This window comes from Anser anser, assembly GCF_964211835.1.
Source record: "Anser anser genome assembly, chromosome: 4".
Lineage (NCBI taxonomy): Eukaryota > Metazoa > Chordata > Aves > Anseriformes > Anatidae > Anser > Anser anser.
In genome coordinates, this window is record NC_139724.1 from 31871436 (window position 1) to 31893300 (window position 21865).

Consider the following 21865-nt stretch of genomic DNA (forward strand, 5'->3'; position numbering starts at 1 on the left):
GAGAATGCCTAAGACTGGTGAAAAGTGTGTACCGCTTTACCTTTTTATTACAATTTTCAAACTCAACAACGAAAGCTCAAGAAGAGCATTCAGAGTGTAAGAGTAAGAAACTTTTACATGAGACAAAAAGCAAATACGATGTTCTGAAGAGCTGAGAGCAGCCTGAAGTGTCATGCCACACAACTTTCAGAGAATATACAGCCCTGCAGGAAACACCTATTTAATTAACTTGATTCTGAAGAAAAAATATTTACACTTGAAATAAAACAGGCACTACACAGATTCAGAACAGTAGGAGTCTAAACTGGGATCATTTCACTTTCTACCTACCTTTTTCTTCTTTCTTTCTATCCCCTCCCCACATCCCCTTAGGCATCAATCCACCAACTGATATTTCTGCCTCTGTGTTTATATGAATGTTGTGTCTCTGAATATAATAAAATCTAAAGAACACTGACAGAAATAATCTGTAACCCTACTATTACTTGCTTTTTCATGCAGTCTCTTTCATTTCCAGTCGTATAAAATCATATTCAATCAGATCTGAAGTTAAGAGATGGTAAATAAGGATTGTTCAGGCCCTGAATCATGACAATTGATTTAAACTACATGAGAGAAAAAATTGAAAATAAAACCTTTACCAGACTAGATTCTCTATCTGGACTAAAAATACTTAACAACATTAAATATTAATTGATTGTTAACTTTAATATGAACTTTAATATCTTGGATGCTGAATTTACCCACAGGAGAGCTTTGTATCGAAAATTTGCCCATTTTCTGTTTCAGAAAGAGAATTTTTACAGGCAAATTACTAAAATAGTTAACCATGCTAGAATTGCATGCATTATATTTAGAAGTTTTAAAGGTTTTCTATAGGTGACCATGCCTATATCTTAAGATTTTGGTGAAGTTGCTTCTCATTCCTACAGCTATACACATATCTTAGAACATTTTTTCATTAAAAGCCATATCAACAATCTGATTACTTTTCTGTAAGATGAATCACTGTGTAATTCAATGCAAGCTTTTCTGATGGCTATCATTTTGGCCCTTTTGTAAACAAAAGATGGAAAACAATACCAAGAAAGGTACACAATGCCAAACTGCTATGAACGTAACATCACATATATATATAAAACACAAACATGATACATTTATATATCTGAACAAACATACACCTATATGAATGACTGCAGTATTTCTAACTAGAAGTTGTTTTTTGCAATTGTTTGTTTTGTAGAAACAAAAAACAATTGTGAAATGAAGAAACACCAAACAGGACTTTTCTTTAACAATAACTGAAACAAAAATTTAATCTAAAAACACTAGAAGGGTCAAAATTCTCTCAACAATTTATTTTCAAAACACCACCCATCTTACTCACTGTTACTGCTACTCACTGTTAACAAAGATAAGGATATATAAGATGTATAAGGATATATAAGATATATAAGGATATAAATACTATATGTAGAATATAGTATTTACAGCTGTGATGAAATAGGACAAAACACAGTACTATTTAAGCCAAGACATAAAACCCTGAATATGCAAAAATATATTAGCTAAAATTTCACACAGTTAAGAGTATGACTGCTGGATATTTTGGAGAGAGAAAAGGTGGGCAATTAATCCAGGAAACAAAACAAAAGTTCTATCTACATTAAAGATAGAAATGAAAACTAAAAGTAGACTAGTTAACCTGTACAGCACTGAAACTGCTTGAATTATTTCTGCATACAGGTATAAGACAATATTTTAATCATACAAGAAAGCAATCTACCCATCTAAAACAGAACGAAACAGAACAGGGAGTGTTTAAGAAGTGCTGTGGAAAATAAATGCTGAAGGTTTAAAGAGGCACCATCATGATTCATTTCATAGGAATGCAAAACACCTTAACAAGTTGCTTCCTTTGTTAATGCTTTTGTTTTCCTATATTCCTTTTCTAAGACTAAACTAAAGTTGTATGTTCAAGAGATGACAGTGCAGTGTAGTCCTGGATTTGGATAACCTAGACATAACCCTACTAAAATCAAGAAAGAATAGAGAGAATTAATGCATAACTAAATAATTTACAATAGTGGGAGTGATATTTACATGATTATTGTAGACAAATAATCAACTAGACTACTCCTGGAAAGGGGAGGAAAAAAAAAAGAAAAAGGAAGAGGAAGAGGAAAGAAAAAAGAAATCAATATTTAATATTAGTACAGCGAAAAAGCTTTGCTTCAGGGTTTTCAAAAATTAACCTGACAAAAGAAAGCCACTGTCATTTGACAATAAGGCATCTATCAACAAGTTTTCAATGTTTTACTTAATCCCTTTTTATCATGACTTGTAATTAAAAGGTTAGTTTGTTTCTAACAAGTCTGGTAGCTTGCAGCTTGTAGTTTTCTGAAGCTTTTTCAATTAATACTGTATAAATGTTATCCAAAAATGGGTCAACAAAAAATGTTACTCCCATATGGTAGGATACTGCTTAGAGAAACATCAAAGTAGAATTAAAATACTGATCCAGTTCAGCTACATTTAAACTCTTAAGCATTAAAACAAAGGAAGATTATCCTTTGCATGGAAATTTAAAATCAAATACAGCAGATACTTGGGCAATGAAGTCATTGAACTAAGGACAGCTGTTCAATTGCTTTAGGAAAAGTGAGACAGTAACACAGCAAAATGACATGATCCAGAAAAAAAATATTTCAGTGTGAACAACACTGTATTTAAAGTTGATTTTTAAAATTGAAACTGCAATTAAAACAAACAAACAAAAAAACATAAAATGATAACCACAGAACCTGTGCTTACATGTACAACAGGTTGTTATAACAGTTGCAATACTTCGAAAAATCGTCCAAAAAAAGCAATCATCAAAAAACAAATGCAATTAGCAAAACCAAGACAGATCACCAAAAGACATCCAAAAAGGCCTAACACAGAAGACTATTTCATGTAAAGTTTGTAATGACATTAATGCTGTCTTATTGAAAAGAATGCATGTAAACTGATGAAATCCAAGCTGTTTGAAAATCACTGTACTTACGAAGACACGCTAAAACAATGAAAGGAAATGGAGGAACACTATTCCTATAACCACAGATATTTAATTAAAAATATGGTTGTTTGCTGATTTGTATCACTCTACTACAATGAATTACGTTAGGAAAGCCAAAGGAAAGGTACCAGTCATGCATGAAAGCAGCCTACTTCTCCTTGTTGTGCAATACGAACAGCTTCCATTGGCCTTACTATCAAAGATGAATGAGAGGTTTCGGATACACAGTTATTTTCCTTTGAACATTTTCTCTTTGAATATGATTTGAAATATCAGCTAACAACAGGGGCATAAGTTTTTGTACGTACTGTGTGGCAAAGATGAGGTCAAGAGTGAAATGAGTTCTCTACGTAACATTTGTATCAGCAAGAGCAATTGTTGAATTTCTATTATAAGATTATTAGATGATTAATAGTATGAAAATTATTGTCCTGAACCTGTTAGGTCAGCTTTTGCTATTGCTTACTTTTAAAATCAATGAAGAGTACTGGAACACAAATGACAATGCATCTGATTTTAGAGACTGTGAACTTCTATAATCACAACTAATGTCAGTGGAGTCCAATATTATTCAGCAACAGAAAATAATCCCACTTCATTCATAAACAAGATTCATCTCTGTTAACTGCAGACTTTTGTCCAAAAGTTTTAAAACTTATAGATCAGTAGTGATAAGAAATCAATAGTGACTGATAGCACAGAAGTCCCCGTATTCCAAATAACAGATTATTCTGAAAACACATGACAAGCCTAAATGGAAACATTTTGATCCTGAAAAGCCACCATGCAAAGACACAAGTCATTTTATGTCATTATCCATGATGTTTTGTAATTAGATCCAACATGACGAACAGAATTTTAAAAGAAACCATTTCATCCTATTGCAAATAATATGTAAGAAAATACTGACTTTTCGGTCTATATTTTAAATGAGAACACTGAAAATTGACACAAAAACATGAGACTATTGGCTAAAACCTGGATATAACGTTAACGTTTTCCATTCTACAAGCTAAGTGAACACTCAGAAATATGTATCTACATATTAAATTAAATTAAAGAAGTTTTTATCTCACAAAATGGTAACCAAGAGGTCCTTTTCTCATCAATAAGAAGAGAATGCGTGTATTGGCACTATGTTAGTAATTGTTACATTTTTCTGTTTATGTCAGGTTTGAATAATGGTTAGCATAAGGGAATGTACTAGAAATAGGATTTTTCCCCCTTTCTCTACTATCTACTGTGTTTTTTTCAAGTAATGTTGATTTTACTGGAAGCTGTGTTAAAAACTTACAGAAAAGAAGTAGGCTTGCTGCTTTGACAGAAACACTATAGCAATTTCATAACACAAACCAAAAATGCATGACATCTTTCTTAATCCAAGGAGTTAAACTTTAGAAAGTGAATATAAGTGCTTAGCTTTTACTGTAAGAAGTTCATGCTGAAATCCTATACTTTCAAACAAGAGAGGAAAGAAGAAAAGAAAAAAAAAAAAGACGATCCTTTCAGAACCTGCAGTAATTTATAGAATTTACTCAGCAGTTTAAGAAACAGAGAAATAGTCCTGAAATTATATCACCTTTCAGTTTATTACATTGTGTTGTACCTTGAAAATTATTCATTTCTAAAAGGCTCAGACAAGTTCCATTACGGATTTCAGATTATGCACACTTTTTTAATGTTTTTCTCAGCACATTCCAGAATGTCAGTCATGACTAGCTTTCAAGTACTGCACTCACAGAACTCTTGCTTTGACATTGCCTGTGACAGCGTACATGACTAAAGCTGAGAGAAAAACACCTGGGCAAAAACGCTTTAATTTCCACACTCCCTTCAACACCACTACTGTACAACTGTATTTGGCGTATCTGTGAAATACAAATGTATTTAAGTCCCACTGATGTATTTGTCGTCTAGCTCCTTTGTCTGCTCATCTATAAAAGCTCAAGAAATTGCAAGACAAAATGAAATATAAGTCAAAAAAAAAAAAAAAAAGACAGACAATAGATACTGTCACCACCTCTAGGCCTACTCCTGACAGTGTATGACCTCCACGGATGCATCAGGCTTCTTGCCAGCTGTTCCAAAGGCTTATCTGTCAAACAAATGCCTCATAGAAAAATAGGCTGCTAGCAGGCCTTTTTTTTTTTTTCCTTTAAAGATATTACTGCTGCATAGATTAGCACTGATACATAAAGAGATGGAGCAGTGCTATTTCTACAACCTGAGAGTACACTGTGATAAACAAATTAGTTTTTAAGGAAAATCCAGAACTTCTGAATATGAAAGCTATTGTCATATGCCATTCAAATCCCACATGATGCTCTGCTTCACCTGATTCCTGTTCTGTTGAGAGTAAATCTAGTTCTACTCCTGCTCACATCTGCAATGACTACAATTATGCTTCAGTCCACCCCATGAGCCAAGTTCAGCAACACAATTTCAAATATAAATATTTGAAATTAATATATATATATTTAGAAATTAAAAAAAAAGAAAAGAAAAAAGAAAAAAAAAAAGAAAAACAACAACAAATCCCAAAGAACAAATAAGAAGCTCCAAAATACCACTCTAACAGAACTTAAGGAATGCATCACCCTTAGTTCATCCTCTGACAATCTTTAATTTCGTGCCAACTGAAAAACAAGATTTTTTTTCACTGAATGGATGGAATGACACTATGCTATCTTGCCAAGGAGAAAAGATAATCCCACATCATAGCATGTAATTAAAACCACATGGTTCCCATAGGAACAGATCAGACAAACAGATAGTTTGGTGATGGGCACAGAGAAAGAATATGAACAAAACTGGGTAACTCAATGTTTAATAAATGTTATCTCGGTTATAAGGGAAAGGTTTCCAGAACTTTTAAATACTGTGAAGGTATGATGACAAGAGCCTGACTTATAGCAAAATTAACTTATGAGTTTCATTTGTTTTTTTCAGACTTTATTTCTTTTTTTATTTTACAAATTTCTGATGTGTATGATACACAAACAATTACAGACATTTTAAAATGTTTTTACTAAAGAATCCATTTTATGTTTTGTTTGTTTTTCCACAGATCCTCCTTCCTTCATACTGCTATGGTAAAGACATTTATTCTGCAAAATCAGTTCACAGAACAATATTCTGTGTAGGACTTATTCTATGCAGGCAGTATCTGTTCACCATGTGTCAAATTTAACTGTACTCCCACTCTATGAGTCCAATACTTTTAGATACTGTGCTTTCTGCAATAATCATAATTGCTTAGATGAATCTGTGTTGAATAACTTCTGTTAATATTTGTAGATTGTCACAACATGTTGAAATCCCAAGGAAATGTTCCAAGTTCATTCAGTCTGAAAAGTATTCAGAGAAGGCTAGTGATGGTGGGGAGGGGGAATGGAGACCACAGGACTGAAAGAGAAGAATAGGATAAGTCCAGGAAAAAATGTCTGCCATTTATATTTCAATTCCCTAATTAAGTCACTCTGTTAACATAATTAAATTATTCTCTTGCAGATTTCTTTAGATTAACATGTCTTCACCAAGACAACAGTACAACATTGCTTGAAACAAATGCTGCTTTAATAAGCTAAAATCTGTCACACACAAATTACTAAAAATACAGGTATGTTTTGAATATTCTACTTGTTACTTTATCTGTATGTATAAAAGATCAGTAAAGACAGAAAAATACACATGAGTCTGCAGCTCGTAAATTTTAGGGATTCTTTCCTGATGGCATATCTTTGCCTGACAGAAGGGGAGAAATATCTTTGTGAAAATGGGTTATCCACCTACATAATTCTGGCAGAAAGACTGAGAAGTACAGCAAGCCCATCTCAGGAAATGTGAACATTAGTATGCTTTTTAGATATTCAAATCCTCCTGGATTTATGAACTCACCCTTATTAGTCTGTTTGAAGCTTATTCAGCTCATTTACCTTCTGCTGTGGTTTTCTGATGACTTCTGCTGAGAGGATAACAAAAGCTGCTTCTGACAACACTGGCCACTCTAATCTGAGTTGAGCTGATGCTGCCAGCTAGTACTGGTGTAGAGAAGCAACAGTGTGCACTGAAACTGGCAGCTTAATTTTTCAATGCTGCTATCTGTGGTACTTATAAAAAGCTGCGCAGAAAGACAGAAAGTACAGTTCTGCAGCACAAACTGAGCAGAAAGATGGGACAGATATAGCGTCTGTTTTGTTCTAATTTTACTACTTCTACTTCAAGCCCTGAAAGTTAGGAGCTGAGCTATAAAACAAAGACTGATACAAGTTTCATAAGTGGTCCCACAAGCAAGCTCCACACAGCCTAGTCCCCTGATGATTAGCAAGGCCTCATCAAGCCATTTCTCAGTCTGATGGTGAGCCCATGCTCATTCTAGCCAACTTCAGACAAGCTGACAAAACAACTCACTAAACTCAGTGAGCCTGAGTTCCAAGCAGCCTCCAATCAGTTCCAGACAATTTGATATACTGCTATAAGAGTAGTCAGTCACCCTGTGGGTGTTTAAGGGAAGGTTGGACCTGGTGCTTAGGGACATGGTTTAGTGGGCGACATTGGTAGTAGGGGGATGGTTGGACCAGATGATCTTGGAGGTCTTTTACAACCTAAATGATTCTGTGATTCTACCTTCTATAAGGAATTGCCCTCCACTTTCTCAGAACAGACCTGAACCATCAAAAGATCTGTGAGAACAGAACCCAAAATACCCCTCAAAAAGTGGACTCAGACAGCCTTCAAGCCATAGAAAACTCAGAGGCAAACAAGGCCACAGCTGCAGTATTGACTGCTGCCCATCAGCACAACCAAACAGAAAACACCTGGGACTCCAGTTAGCAGAGAATTTCAACATCTGTTTTCATCAAGGATATTAACCATAGCCATAAATACTCTGAAAAACACTTGGTAAAACAACCAACAATGACTAATATTAACAAGACTAATTCTACAACCTAAGGTTGTAGAATTAGTAGTCCTCCTATTAGCAAGCTAGTTGCAAAAAAATGAATAAAAAAGGCCAAGCTATGACAATTTTAATCTCTTCCCATTCAGGTTTCAAGACCAGACGTGACTTTCGTTACATCATTCTACAACCATTTTTTATTAGGCGGTAATACAGGACTGTGAAATTTACCTCCCCATTCAAGAAGCTGGACTCAGATGGGTGAATTTTACTTCAAAGACATAATAACAAACACAAACCTTCAGTACAAAGCAAGTTTAATTTAGAATTTCTTCAATTTCTTTATAGACAAACCTATAAAACTCTATCATGCAATCAAATTATTTCTTCTAAATGCTGAGAAAGCAGAAGTTAGAGATCATTAGTTTTTATGACATCTAAGGCTTAGTTTTTGATAATGACAAGAGTACAGGGTACAGAATTTTCATTATTTCCTTTTGTTCTAAGGATTAGATCTTCTGAATTAGCTAGGTATTTGGTATGTTTAACCAGTGCTCAAATAGCCCAGGAGAAATCTGGGAAGAAGTAGAAGAAATTGTTTGAGACCAAAGAGAATAAGATTTTTTTTCCAAAAAAATCTGTAAGAATCTTTCAGATTTTGTAAATAATATCTAATATAGGCCTAGCAAAATCCAAGGGATTTAATCCACCTGGAAATACTTTTATTCTAGTAATTTTTAACAATAAGAACTAGATCTGGAATTAAACTGAAGTATCACTTACATCGCTAAGAGAAGAATTTTTATCAGTAGTGGTTTTTACCCATATATTCCAATGGCTAAAGGTACTTGCCTGAAGTGAATTTTCTCCATCTTTAAATGATACATATGTTGGAAGCACATCCTTTGAAGTTGTCAACAACCTGGAGACAATGGGATTATAGGGACCAGTCATCCCTGGTTAAATCATCCTACTTTATATTCTACATGAAATTAAAACATCCATTGAACCTTAGAACCTAGGACATGGACTCCAAAAGGAAATTTCTTTTTTGTCAGTTTTGTACATGACCTCCAAGTTCCCCATCCTTGATCTATCCTCAAATGATCACTATGCTGTTTTAGAATGCTGAATTGCTTCACCATTCAAGAATGTTTCTTTTTCCATTTTTTCGTGCAGCCGAAGCTAATTTGATCCAATTTTGCAAATACTGATAGCAGTTAGAAGCTGGACTTTTAGGTGAACATATGTCTTCCCAAAGCAAATATTACCCAGCTCTGCATAAAATATTAGTTTCAAAATGTGGACTTTCTTCCATGGCACACCGAGCACCAATACGATATGTCCAGCCCATTAGACAGTCACCTGACGTTGCTCCCAGTTCAGGGCTTACATGCTGTTTAGGGTCCAATATAATTTATTCTCACTTCTGGTAAATGTCATCCATAATTGAAATTGAGACCACCTGGCTTTTTTTTTTTTTTTTTGTATGCAGTATGCAGAATGAACTACAACAGGTAATTTGTTACACCTGTTCAGAGAGACTTGGCCAGACCCCTCTCAGTCTAGAACAAGAAGCTTTTGAAATGTGTGATACAGTTAACTTTTAAAGTGACCAGAATAAATATTTTTCTCTATAAATCAACTAGGAAAAAAAAAATAATTAAAAAAAAAAAGTGGGAAATTAGTGTTATGTTTGCAAATTCAGCTATGATTGACATATGACTGACTTTCAAAGTATTTAAACTGAGAGGTGAAAGACAACTGGAATAAGAGTACTTGTAGGTTTTCCCCATTTTCCTTAGAATTGCAACCAGCGTTTACTTTAGAGTATTCCTGTTTAAGTCAGCTTCAGGATAGACTTTGTTCATTTATGAGATGCATGCATTTCTTCGTGCTGAAATGACCTCATGTCACTATTGTGTATTTAGTGATAAGAAGGTCTCATTCCAGCAGTAATGCCATGTGGAATGCATTACTCAAAGGCCTATTAAGTATAAAACATTCAGCATTTATTTACCACATTCAGAGAACAGAGTCCTTAAAAGGTTATTTAGACTATAGCGCAGAGACTAAAATATATCTAGCATCCCATTGATTTGACAGGCTGCCATAACTGTCTCGTATAGTCCTAATTAGAACACAATACACAAACACACACAACCTTCTGGGAAAACATAACCGATTACAAAAAGCCACAACAAAAATTGCTTCTGACAAAATGCTTTTGACAGCCGTTACACACATATTGTTATAATTCTGTGGGATACCTACTGTAAATGGAAGGTATGCATCTTCCTCAGTCTATGAAAGGTAATGTTAGATTGAATAAAAATCAGTATCTTAGGCTCAGCCGCCTATGTGACACATTGCTGACTTCAGCTTTTGCTGAACTTTTCATCTTGAAAAGAGGGGGAGGAAGACTGCTTGCCATTTGTCTTTACCAACAGAACCCATACATCTATTCAAATCAGAAACAGCACTTGGTGGGACGAAAAAGAAAAATGCTTTCATGCCTTCATCGCCATTGAAAATATAACAGCTCCACCTTGAGGCAGAAACCAGTGAAGTACAAGGTGCAGTATTCGAGAGTAGACTGCCACAACAACCTAAACATAAAGCAACATCTTCCAAATGTCCCTTCACTCGTATTTTCTTAGCATAAGAGCATCCCCCATGTACATGTTTTAGGACAAATTTAATGCCAAAATTAAATTTATATCAATTAAATACAAAGTTTAAAGAACAGCTCCCAAGGATAATATAATTCAAATAAAACACAGCCTGACAGAACTACTCCTTCAGGAGTGGTAAGCATTCAAGTTTCTCTTTTATTAGAGTACACAAGAAAGTTTCAGACCATTAATTTCATTATTTCATTCTTCCTAAATGAACAGTAAAAAGATGAACACATTTCAATGTTTCATTCGAATCAATATTCAAATATTTTGAGTTAATTTTCAACATGTGGAAAAGCATTGCCAGTAAGTAATTTGTTCATCAAGGATTGCTGAAATTGTTTAGTTTTAAAGTGGTTATTTTAAAAACTTCAATGCAAAATATCAAAAATATCAAATTCTTCAGTCTACTTCAGCAGTTTTATTTTTGAATAACTATGTATAAACATTCAGAACCTTTCTAGTTAATCCAAATTACATGAGTAAGTCAAGGCAGACATAACAGAACCTCCATCACATTTAACTGGATGATCATTATGATAGTGAGATAGATTTATTACAGCACTAGTGATAGATTTGGTTGAAGAGTAGCAATAACTGGAAACAGCATTTGTAGTAGGAAATCAGAATGAGCTATACATGTAGAAGAAATCGATGACAGAAGAATGAAAGAGATTAATAATCAGTTCAGCTAACAGCTATAAAGCAAAGATGGCCCATTAGTAGTTGATTTGAGTAAAGAGTGGAGTTTACTGTTCTGAAAAAAATAGAAAATTTACCGGGGACTGACAGCTGGACAACTTTGTGAACATGCTTTCAATGAAAAGGAAACTGCAGATGTGAAAGAAAAGAGATAAAAGAGGCTGAAATTTTGTGTTATTTAAGTGAACAAGAATTCTGTCATTAAGATTTAAGGGAAAAATTTCACCCTTGGGATAAATGTATGACTCTTGTCTTTATTCTCAAGTATGTAGCAACTCTTGTCATGACCTTATCAGCTTTAACAGGAGTCCTCTAGGACTGTAAATTGTAAGTACTGTAAAATAATTGACCCATTTTATAAATTATTTGCATCTAATAACCTTTGAAGCCAATGAGAAGCTTTATATAAAAAGCCGTATGACTAGTCCCAAGATGACAGCAATACAAATGAAACTCTCAAGTTGGATAAACAGGAGTTATTGACACGTCAAAAACTGTTCTTTTTTTTTTTTAAATGTATTTCAAATCTCTTAATCAATGATAGTCCAAACCATGACTCTTCTCAAAAGTTGTACAGTAAACCTACTAACTTTGTGTGCCAAATTGCTTGATTTCTAATTTTATTACGGGAAACACAATATTATCATGATATGAAAATGCAGTACAAAAAAAAAAAACATTTAGGTTGATTTTAAAATTCAGTCAGCATCCATAATTTGCAATGCAATCCCTTTTATGGTTTATTAAAATAAGTGTTAGTGAAACATAATTTTAATTCTATACAGCTGAACAGCCTCATATAAATTTGAGTGCAACAGATGTTTCTGCTGGCTCATTTAGACTGCTTCTCCTTACATTCCCCTCAGCTGATGAGGTGCCCTTCTATGTTACAAGGAATTCCTTTTACATCACAGTGGTACAGCTGGTTAAAAACACCATCTGCACTCATAAATGCCTGGATTGTATTTAGCCACACTACTCAGAACTTGAGAATACCTACTGAAAGCTGGAGATAGGCCCTTACGTGATACTGGATGACATCTGCACACATCCAACAGTTAAGTGACAGACTATCGGCTGCTTAATACTCAAAATAAGTCAAAGTAGGATTCTACCAGCATTTGTTCTGTGGTGGCCATTTGGACTGATATATGTTCAACCTGTGATTTAACCTTTATTTTTTCTCCTCTCTAATCATTGTAGCTTGCCTTTACTAAATGGCACATCACTGTACTGGTTGTAAGCAAAAGGAGGAAGCCTGCCCTCTTAATTTTTTTTTCTTTTCTGAAAAAAGAAAAAAAAAGTTACATTAAAAAATCCTACACCATTGGTTAAATTAGAGTGCAGTAATTCACACATAAAGTCTATAACTTTCTTTCTATTGCTACAGTGCAATGGAGCCCTAACCGACACAACTGGGTTCCCACTGCCAGGCAAAAAATTGGTTGTCCCCTTTTGTGTTTTAGGAGCTCTGACCCTTGTGAGGCTCAATTAACTCCACTCTTAAACATTAAGCAGTAGCACCAGTTAGCCAAAACAGGTTAAAATCTACCGCAACTTACCTCTCTGCCCACTGTACTCACTTCTGTTGACTACTCCAACTCCCCTAACTAAAAGATGAAATTATACATTTCTGCTCCTTGACTGTTTGAGCCTAAACACCTGCTTTCCCACTTTTCGCATACTTTTTTTGTCCTCCTCAAAAACAAGTTACTTTTGCAAGCATTATAGCTTTTAAATTTGTTTTTCTATCATTTGAATAAGGAAAAAGCACATATAAAAGCAGTTGTACTGAAGCACTTTTACAAATACTGCAAATACTTAGGATAACTTTTTAGCGTTTGGTCAGTTCTAGTCTCATATGAAGCTTCCCACGAAAGTTAGAATCCAAACCTCTCTAATCCACTACACCTAAAGAAGTATACTTTTAAATGCAATTTAAACTTGTGCAGAAACTTCCAGAAGTTCAAAACATTAAATTTTGCTCCATATTCAAGTTACATAATACTCTCCTCTGTAATGAAATACTGACCACCTCTAACAGAGAATTATGACAGTCTGCAGCAAATCTGCAGTTCAAAACATACTTTTCATACTTTTTCATTCTTTTTTTTTCATACCTATAAAGAAAGTGCACATAGTTGAGATAAATCTGAAAGACGGCACATCCCTATCATTTGTGGTTATGTAACTTTTGAAAATAAAAACAAGCAGACAACAATAGACTGAAAAAGTCAGACTGCGGACTGAAAAAGTATCTATAAAGCTTCTGTAATACTGTGAATTATACCCACTCCTTTTTCTCTGAAATGCTGTTTCTTTCTCCCACTGGAATCTTTAAAATAAAATCACTGAGACTGAAAGTCTTTTGTCTATGAATATACTTCCGTCTATCTTTTGGAATGCAATGAAAAGCCTTTGCATGCTTCCCTCAGATCCTCACTTTTACCTGCTATTTGCAGTTCTTGCAAATATTATATGATTTCTTGCTCTTATTAGCAGGCCTGCACAGGCAAAAATACCCTTTTAATTATTATACTTCAAGAACTGAAATCTCTGATGCTTTGCATATCTCACACACTAATATACTCTGGTGTTAGGTTTTGGTGACAAAATGGACTGGGGTCTTGCTGTTGAACCAAGATTTTTGATTCAAACTTTACTTCATACTGACTGTCGATGTTGTAGACAGAGCAGTAGATGAACACAAATGCCAGACACATCAGTCATATCCTGAAAAGCCACTGTGCCTTTACCATGCTAAGTCAGGAGGCATTCTAGGCACAGATAGACCATTACTGCCTGATGGACCTGAACAAAATTCATTCAGTCATAGGTTTTCCAAAGAACTCAACCAATTAAGGAACAGTGACCTCTCCTTCCAACATAAAGGGCACTGTAAATAATCCGTTAAGAGAATAATCCATAAGGAAGATTCTGGACTAGCCAGACCTCGAAAGTCCCAGGTTAGTTCCAGTAAGCTGCCATGTGAATCCAAAGGTTTCCTACTGTTTCTGCAGTCAGCATTTATGTTTAAGGCTTTTAACTCTGAAAGTTTCTTCAAGAATGCTTGAGAAAGATAACTACCCATATGGCAATGAAATCCACTTAGGCTTCAGTATTTCTGAACACAAGCTGGAAGTCAGCTAAATTTAATTTTTGTAATTGTAAAGGAAAGTCGTGGTTAGAGCACACACTAATAAAATGGAGATCAGTTTGGTTAAAACACTGCAGAAATGCACTGAAATTCTTCTCTTTACCAAAGAACTTTGGTAAGTGTCCTAGTTCATGATTACACTGGGCATCATTTACATCTTCTCTTTCATGGAAGCAAAGGTAATCAGCATGTAGATTGCTAAGTACTTAATACTTTTATTGAATAAATATGTATATACATAATGTATACTACTACTATATTATACACTACTATTATATACTACAATATACATATATGCATGTATTTATTAAATTATTAATGATTTTATTTTTTAATACATACGTATGTTTTTATATCTCATAGGAAGCTCTAATTTTATGGTCTTTTTTTTTTTTTTCTGGAGGATTCAGCCTCATCTTCTAACGATTAGGCAGCTTTGACACATGACAACATATAAATTCACTTTTTGCCAAATGATGTTTCTCACACAGATCATATTATATGAATTCTGTAAGGCAAGAGTGATTCACAGTGGTAAAGAAGCTGGCCCCATATTTTAAAAGTGTTAAAAAAATGGTTATCCAGATTTTCTGTAATTGGTCTATGTGGCACAAGATATAGTCAGGCTCACTCTTCATGTTAGCTGTCAAATACCTTAAATCTGTTGGCCAACATATTGTTTTTTAGAGTTTTCTTGCTGTTCAAAGTGAAAAATGAACTAAAATCTAGTTTCCATAAAGAAAAATACATATGAACAATGCAACATATGGACAATGCATACAACACATGGTCCATACAAAAAACTTATTTTTCCCCCTTTATTCGTATACAGAATTTTATGAATATTCAGACTTTTTTAAAATGATCTGATAGTGATTTGTTACTGAGCAAGAGACAGAACTCGTCTGAAGTAGACTGAAAGCTGTTTTATTTATATTGTAAGGAAGAAAACTCATCTAAGAAAATGTGATGTATATAATTTTACCATTACTCTTGCACACGGGTTGTTTAACCGGTTTATTGCATGTGCCATGTTGAGCATCAAGTCATAAAGGGAGAAGAAAACAACTATCACTTCTTTTTGGAGTTACACATCTTAAAGAAATGTGTCCTTGAACAGGAAATTACAGTAGTTTTGTTAATTCTAGGAGTCTGATCTACTTAAATAAGTACTACTGGTGAATAAACGTCTGACAAGGCTATCAAAACAGAAGCAGAGCTAACATTAACATTTACAGTAGTGTCAAGATGTTGAGTCTACCTGTCAGATAGTAGTCTTGGCTAAGATAGATGCTTTAAACAAATTTACTTGTCTCCAGCCCTTCTTTGGGGGAGCAAAATAATGTACTCATGAGCCAAGAATAGCCTATCCCATACAATATCATACCTCACATTTTATTTCAGTGATCAAGAGAGAGCTAACTACACTTTTGTTATAAAACAATTTCACTGTTAGCTCTGAAATATTTTTTTTCAGCACAAATCCTCCCTTTCAGAAATCAAGTGTTCAGAAAATATTTACAGGAAAAAAAAAAAAATCCAGATTTCGGAGTATTGTCATTACAATTTACAGAATAATTCCACTGAAAAACTGCCTTTGGTTCTCAGGAGGCATAACTTTGACCCAGCCTTGTCCCTTTCTTCATAAAGATGGTTGATGGTTTTACTTAGCAATGTTATGTACATACTGCAAGCTTACTTGTAAAAATATTGTTGGGAAATTGGTATTAGTCATACTGGTAACAGATTCAGGAAGAAAGTCTTCTTCCTTTAAGAAATGCTATTTCACATATAGAGCTAAATTCAGAGATTATTAGAAGAGAATTGCTCAATTCTGAAGTATTTAAACAGCTGGAATTCAGGCCACAAATATATCACGTGTTCAGAGGCTTGTATTTGACCTATTATATATGTAGATTAAACCTTTTAAACTTACGTAGGTTGTCCAAAATTTAAGATTTTCTTCACAGAAAACCACTGTCTAATATATTCATTTTCCAGGTCTGCCAACAGACTGAACAGAATAAAGTTATAAATCTCATTACTATATTAAATCTAAAACCTTATTATGTACACTGAACACTTAAGTTCTAAACCCAGAAAATTTGGCTCTTTTTGTACAAAACTAATCAGCACAATGAAGTAGAATATAGAACACAGAACAGGGTGGATCTTCTAAACAGGAATAATTCATTGTACAGTCGCAATGCAGACCAACAGCAACTTAAAAATAAAATATATAAACATTTCATGAGAACTTTTCCATGCATCTTGAAAGCCTGTAAGATCTGAACAACTCTTTGTTGACCACATTTTCTTTTAAATCCATGAAAATGCTGCAGCAGAATTATAATGAGAGATCAGTTATTTTCAAACACCTTATGAATTTCACTAAAGGGCGGTACAAGAAAAACAAAACAAATTCTGCTTGCAGCTTTTGTCTCATTGGTTTCAGATTTAAACATCGAGCCTATTTGTTAAGCTTTTGAAGGGCCTTGTAACAGGGAAGCAAGTTTAAAAAAATAAAAATACAGAGGTTTCTTTGAAAAGAAGTGTCGTAATATAAGATGACCTCGCTCTAACATTCTGCATTTCGAACATTAATAAGGTTAATATTAGTAACAGTATAGGAAGAATAATAATTTAATAGTATTGAAAATCTTTAATAATTATTGTGTATCATGAATCTGAGTTAAAGCCTTTGTAAGAGAAAAAGTAATCTAAAGAGAAATGTGTACTTACTTACTGAATTACTAGTGCCCCAGCAAATTACTGTGGATATCCAGGCAATCATTCACCTGCTGCCATTAAACTAAAAAAGAACAGTTACCTTGGCAACCACAGTCTCTCATATTACTGTGTTATTTCCAAGACAAAAGTCAAAAAGAAAAAATCTCCAGAAAATCTTCAGATTAGGTTGCTGAGGCCATGCAAATTTTACATTTTCATTGGCAATGTCCTTAAAGACCTCATGGCCAACTTATAAATGAGGCTATCCTAATTTTCAATTACATATAAAATTAATGCATTTTCATAGTATTAAATGAAATGACATCTAGGCATATTCTCCATCTTTGTTAATATATGTAGGGAGGATTTTTTTTCCTTAGCAGTAAAAATATACAATTAAACCATGCATTAGATACCCAAAACATTCCATAGACAAGGGAAGAAGAGAAGGAGATTGGTGACAGCAGAATGTGTGCCGTTCACACTCTGGAATGTCCCTGGGACCAAAGATGCTGTTGGCATTATTCAGACATAAGCAGAAGAGTCACTTCTTTGCCTGCCCTGTAGCTACAGGGTCTCCCAGTGCATTTTCCTAGCTGCAAACCAAAGCCTAACCAAGCTCTGCCCTTCCTGCAGCCAGCACTTTCCTGATGTGTTCCCAGGTGTGTACAGGGAGCCTCGGCCAGCTCATAATTCTCCTACCCGCTGCTCCCTGCTGTGCTCACATCCCACTTACCTACAGCAACCAGATCACGTAACAGCTTTCAGATCACATTAGAGCATTCTAGCTCTTTTGCACAACAAGTGTTTGGAGACAGGGCAATAATACTCTCAGACATACATTTGTAGGCACTTATATGAAAATTTCCACTTTCTCAACTATACACACCATTTTTGACAGAAGCCATTTTAGCATATGCACTTGAAATACAGAAATGAGTTGAAGTACTTGTGCTTCTAAAATGAGCGGGGAAAAGACTAGTCTGAACTCAAATACCTTGGCTTAATATTTTTTTCCTGATACATTTACAGACGTTTTTCTATCACTATCTACATGACCAGATATAATGTTTGAAACATAATCCCAACTCCAGTTAGCTCGAATCATTTAAGCTCCTTTTCCCTGATTGTAGCAGAGTAATGCCTCTCAAATTTAATTTACATGAGGAAAAACTATTTAATCAGGTTTCCCTGAAGATTCTATAGTAACACCATATTTTATCAAAAATAGATGGTTACTACATATTTTACAGTTTCTACAGAGTTGTATAGAATGTACTACAGGATACTGACTGTCACCATCTACTGACTGCATCATACATACATATCACATCAGCTGAGAACTGCTGAGATTTTTAGGAGTTTTATGAAATATATTTGTTTTATCACTAATTTACTTTTCCCAAGGAAGAATAAAATAGTTTTTATAGAGTCTGACAGAAAATTAAGAAACTGTGAAGCTCATTTTAAAACCAAAAAGGTAACAATTAACAACAACAACAAAAAATTAAATTTATGCAATGGGGAACCTCTTACTTCTGCCACTGTTGCTATGTACATTATGTATTATATTGTAACACTCATATCCAGAAGCCTAATTAGAATTTCCAATCCAATCTTGTCAGAGGTTAAAAAATTAATTTAAATAAGTTCCTAAAACATATGGGGAACAGCTGCTGCTTCCATTTCTACATAAATAAATGTGTTTATACATTGACCTTTTTAAAGAGAAAAAGAGGGGAAAAATACCTGCATGAAGTTTTACAGGTACAGGTTATTTAGCAATGAATTGTTTAGACAATGAGAATGTGGTATATCAAGAATTATACTACAGGATACAAAGTTATCTAGACAAATTTTTGTATAGTCATTCTTCCACTGAATGTCACTGATTTCCCATTTGTTGACAACACAGAAAATAGCTTTCGTACCTATCGATGTTTTCAGCTGAGACAACTGAATTGTTATCAGATGGGCATGACTTGGAACACATTTTCTGTTTAAGGTTTTTGGATGCACTTCGCACATGAAAGCTCTTCAGTAATTGTGGCTGTGGACCTACTCATTTCACAGGTTACATGGGTACTATTAAGTTATTTCATCCCAATGTTTTCCTAGAGCTAATGAAAATATTACCTGAAACAATTTAAATTATTCTTAAAATAAATAAGTAAATAGATAAAAGAAAAGAAACCCCTAATCTCCCTCTACCCTTTCACCATACAAATGGTTAGAAGCAAAACTAGTAGGTGAATTTGAATGGTTTTGTTTTGGTTTAGACACCATATTTTCCTTCTTGCATACGTACACGGTTTAGATTTAGAGAACTTTAGATCTACAGATTTAAACTATTATTTTCCACTTACACAGTGTAACAACAACCTAAGGTTCTTTGAAATCATACATAACCTGCAGTAAAGTTTCTCTTAATTTCCTAATTGACCATTGCACTGTGCCTCACATTCTCATTATCTGACCACCACACTGCATGTTAAATAGAGTCAGAAACAAAATTTTTCAGGAAACTCTTACAAGTCATTCTAGCATTAATTTTTAGGATCTTATCTAAATGTCAGAAATGTAACAGTTTTTATTATTATTGCTTATTTGAAATAGGAAAACAGTTACTGACCTACTTTTTGTACATGCAAAATTTAAGATTTTGCTCTTTTCCTGACTTTAGCCTTGTTCTACTTTATATAAATAACACTGCTCAAAATATTGTGTTTTTATTCAGAAAAGAACTCTTCATTATCTTTGTTATTTTTTATTGTCAGTGCTGTTTTTGTATTGGTTTGTTTTCTTCTTCTACTCTGTGGATAAAGAAATTTATGATTCATACCACTGCATGACGTGAATGGGAGGGAAACTCTTAGTGTAATTACATACTACTTTTATTATTACTCTTACACTGGTTGTATTCTTTTGTTTTCATTAGGTAAGCCACTGGAAATAGCAGCCACCCTGTTTTACAATGCTGCCACCCAGTAACGTAGATCGGAGTCCTGGGAGTCCCCTATCCAACTTGGTGAGACATGAAACAAAAAAATTTATAGTCAGTGAACAAAAATAATCTCTAGTTTCTCTCTACAGTATTATTTCTCATCCTATAGCCTTGTTTTTTGGTGTGGTGATAGAGTTTAGTATCTCTTTTACTGTCCTGTCAGTCTTTGCTGGAGCCTTAGTGTACTAGCAGCTAGCCCTGGAAACCAAGCCATAATGAAGTGAGGTCAAAAGCAAATTTTTGTTGTTGTTGTTTGAATTGTTCTAAGAATGTTCTTCATGTGACAAAGTAGGAAGATCAAGAACTTTTCACTACTTGTAAGAGCGGAGATATAGTTGACATTTTCATTAACATATTATTTCCATGTTACTTCTATTTGCTAGGGGCATATCACAGCTCATATTCATACTTTTACTCAGAACTGTATATTATCAATATTTCACTAATTTCTAGTTGCACAATCCTCCTAACTCCTAACTCCAGAAGCATATTCCTCAAGTATAGACAGAAATTCAGACAAAGAGAATTACCCTCACAAAAAAAAATAAATTAGGCATGTGAATTAAATTTTGTATATTTTATATCTTTCTATATTTTTAGATGAAAGAGGACTGCTTATTTCCATACCAAATTTAGATTACTGATCTGACCAATTTCACAGGGTGTTTTAAACACATTATTTTATTTTTTATATTTTTACAGTTTGTGCTTTGGCTTCCTTTAAAAGAATGCACCTACTTCTTGCTTTTGAAATAAATGAAGAACCTTGTGCACAGGAGTATCAAGTAATTTAGTTTATCCAAAACACCACAGTTCTATAACAGACAGATTGTTGATTCGCACCGATGAGAGAATAATAGAGGAATCTTGCCTTTAATACTACTTTTCACCTACAGCTGTCTAACATTTCATGTGCATTAGCATTGTTACAGCTATTTTACAGGCAGTTAACTACAGCACAGGGAGATGAAGCACCTCTTTCATTACTTTAGCTGAATGACAGAGCAGTGAAGAGAACCCAGATACCCCCCCCTTATTCCAGTCTGATACATTGCTAAGCCATATACTTCGCTGATTGGAATATTATTAGAAGTGCCTTTTCACGCAATCACTGATGACAGAGGATTCAAAATCAAATCAAAAGTCATTATATAGAAGTTATACCACAGAACTCAATTTTAACTTCATTAAAGTAAAAAAATACCTGACAACTGGAACCATCCACTCTGATGTGTTTCAGCTTCAGAAAATGCACGAAATAATTGGAAACCCAACCTTAGGACTGCTGCTACATTAATGCAGTTAATGAGGGATAAATTATCTGGTACTCACATAGTTAAAAACACTGAAATGCAAGACTGCAGAATTAAAAAGTATGCAATAATTCATGAAATTAACTAAAATGTGAGTGTTGAAGACTGAAAGAACATCATTAAGAGTACATGGAACCTCCAGCAGCATTCAGTCCTGAATACTTTCAAGAAATTCTCAAGTGATTTTAGCAAGCAATGACACATGTAGCACCTATATTTAGTAAGTTTTCATCAGCTGGTACCAAATTCTACCAATTTATGTTATTTATAAAACTGATCAAACTCAGCATACATTTCACAGCATACTTATCCTAAAGCCC

The 21865-nt window shown here is 34.2% G+C and overlaps 1 protein-coding gene across 9 annotated transcripts in view; it reads right to left on the reverse strand.

Moving 5' to 3' along the window:
* The window catches only part of LOC310898849 (uncharacterized protein), a 283775-nt gene that overhangs the window by 206818 nt on the left and 55092 nt on the right, over positions 1-21865 (reverse strand). The window contains exon 1 of one of the 9 annotated variants that reach the window (XR_014583789.1): positions 6997-7107. The exons of the other annotated variants lie outside the window; for them this stretch is intronic. The gene's annotated coding sequence lies outside the window, so the exon portion shown is untranslated. Of the gene's footprint in view, positions 1-6996; positions 7108-21865 lie in introns of those variants that run through there. 9 annotated transcript variants of the gene reach the window in all.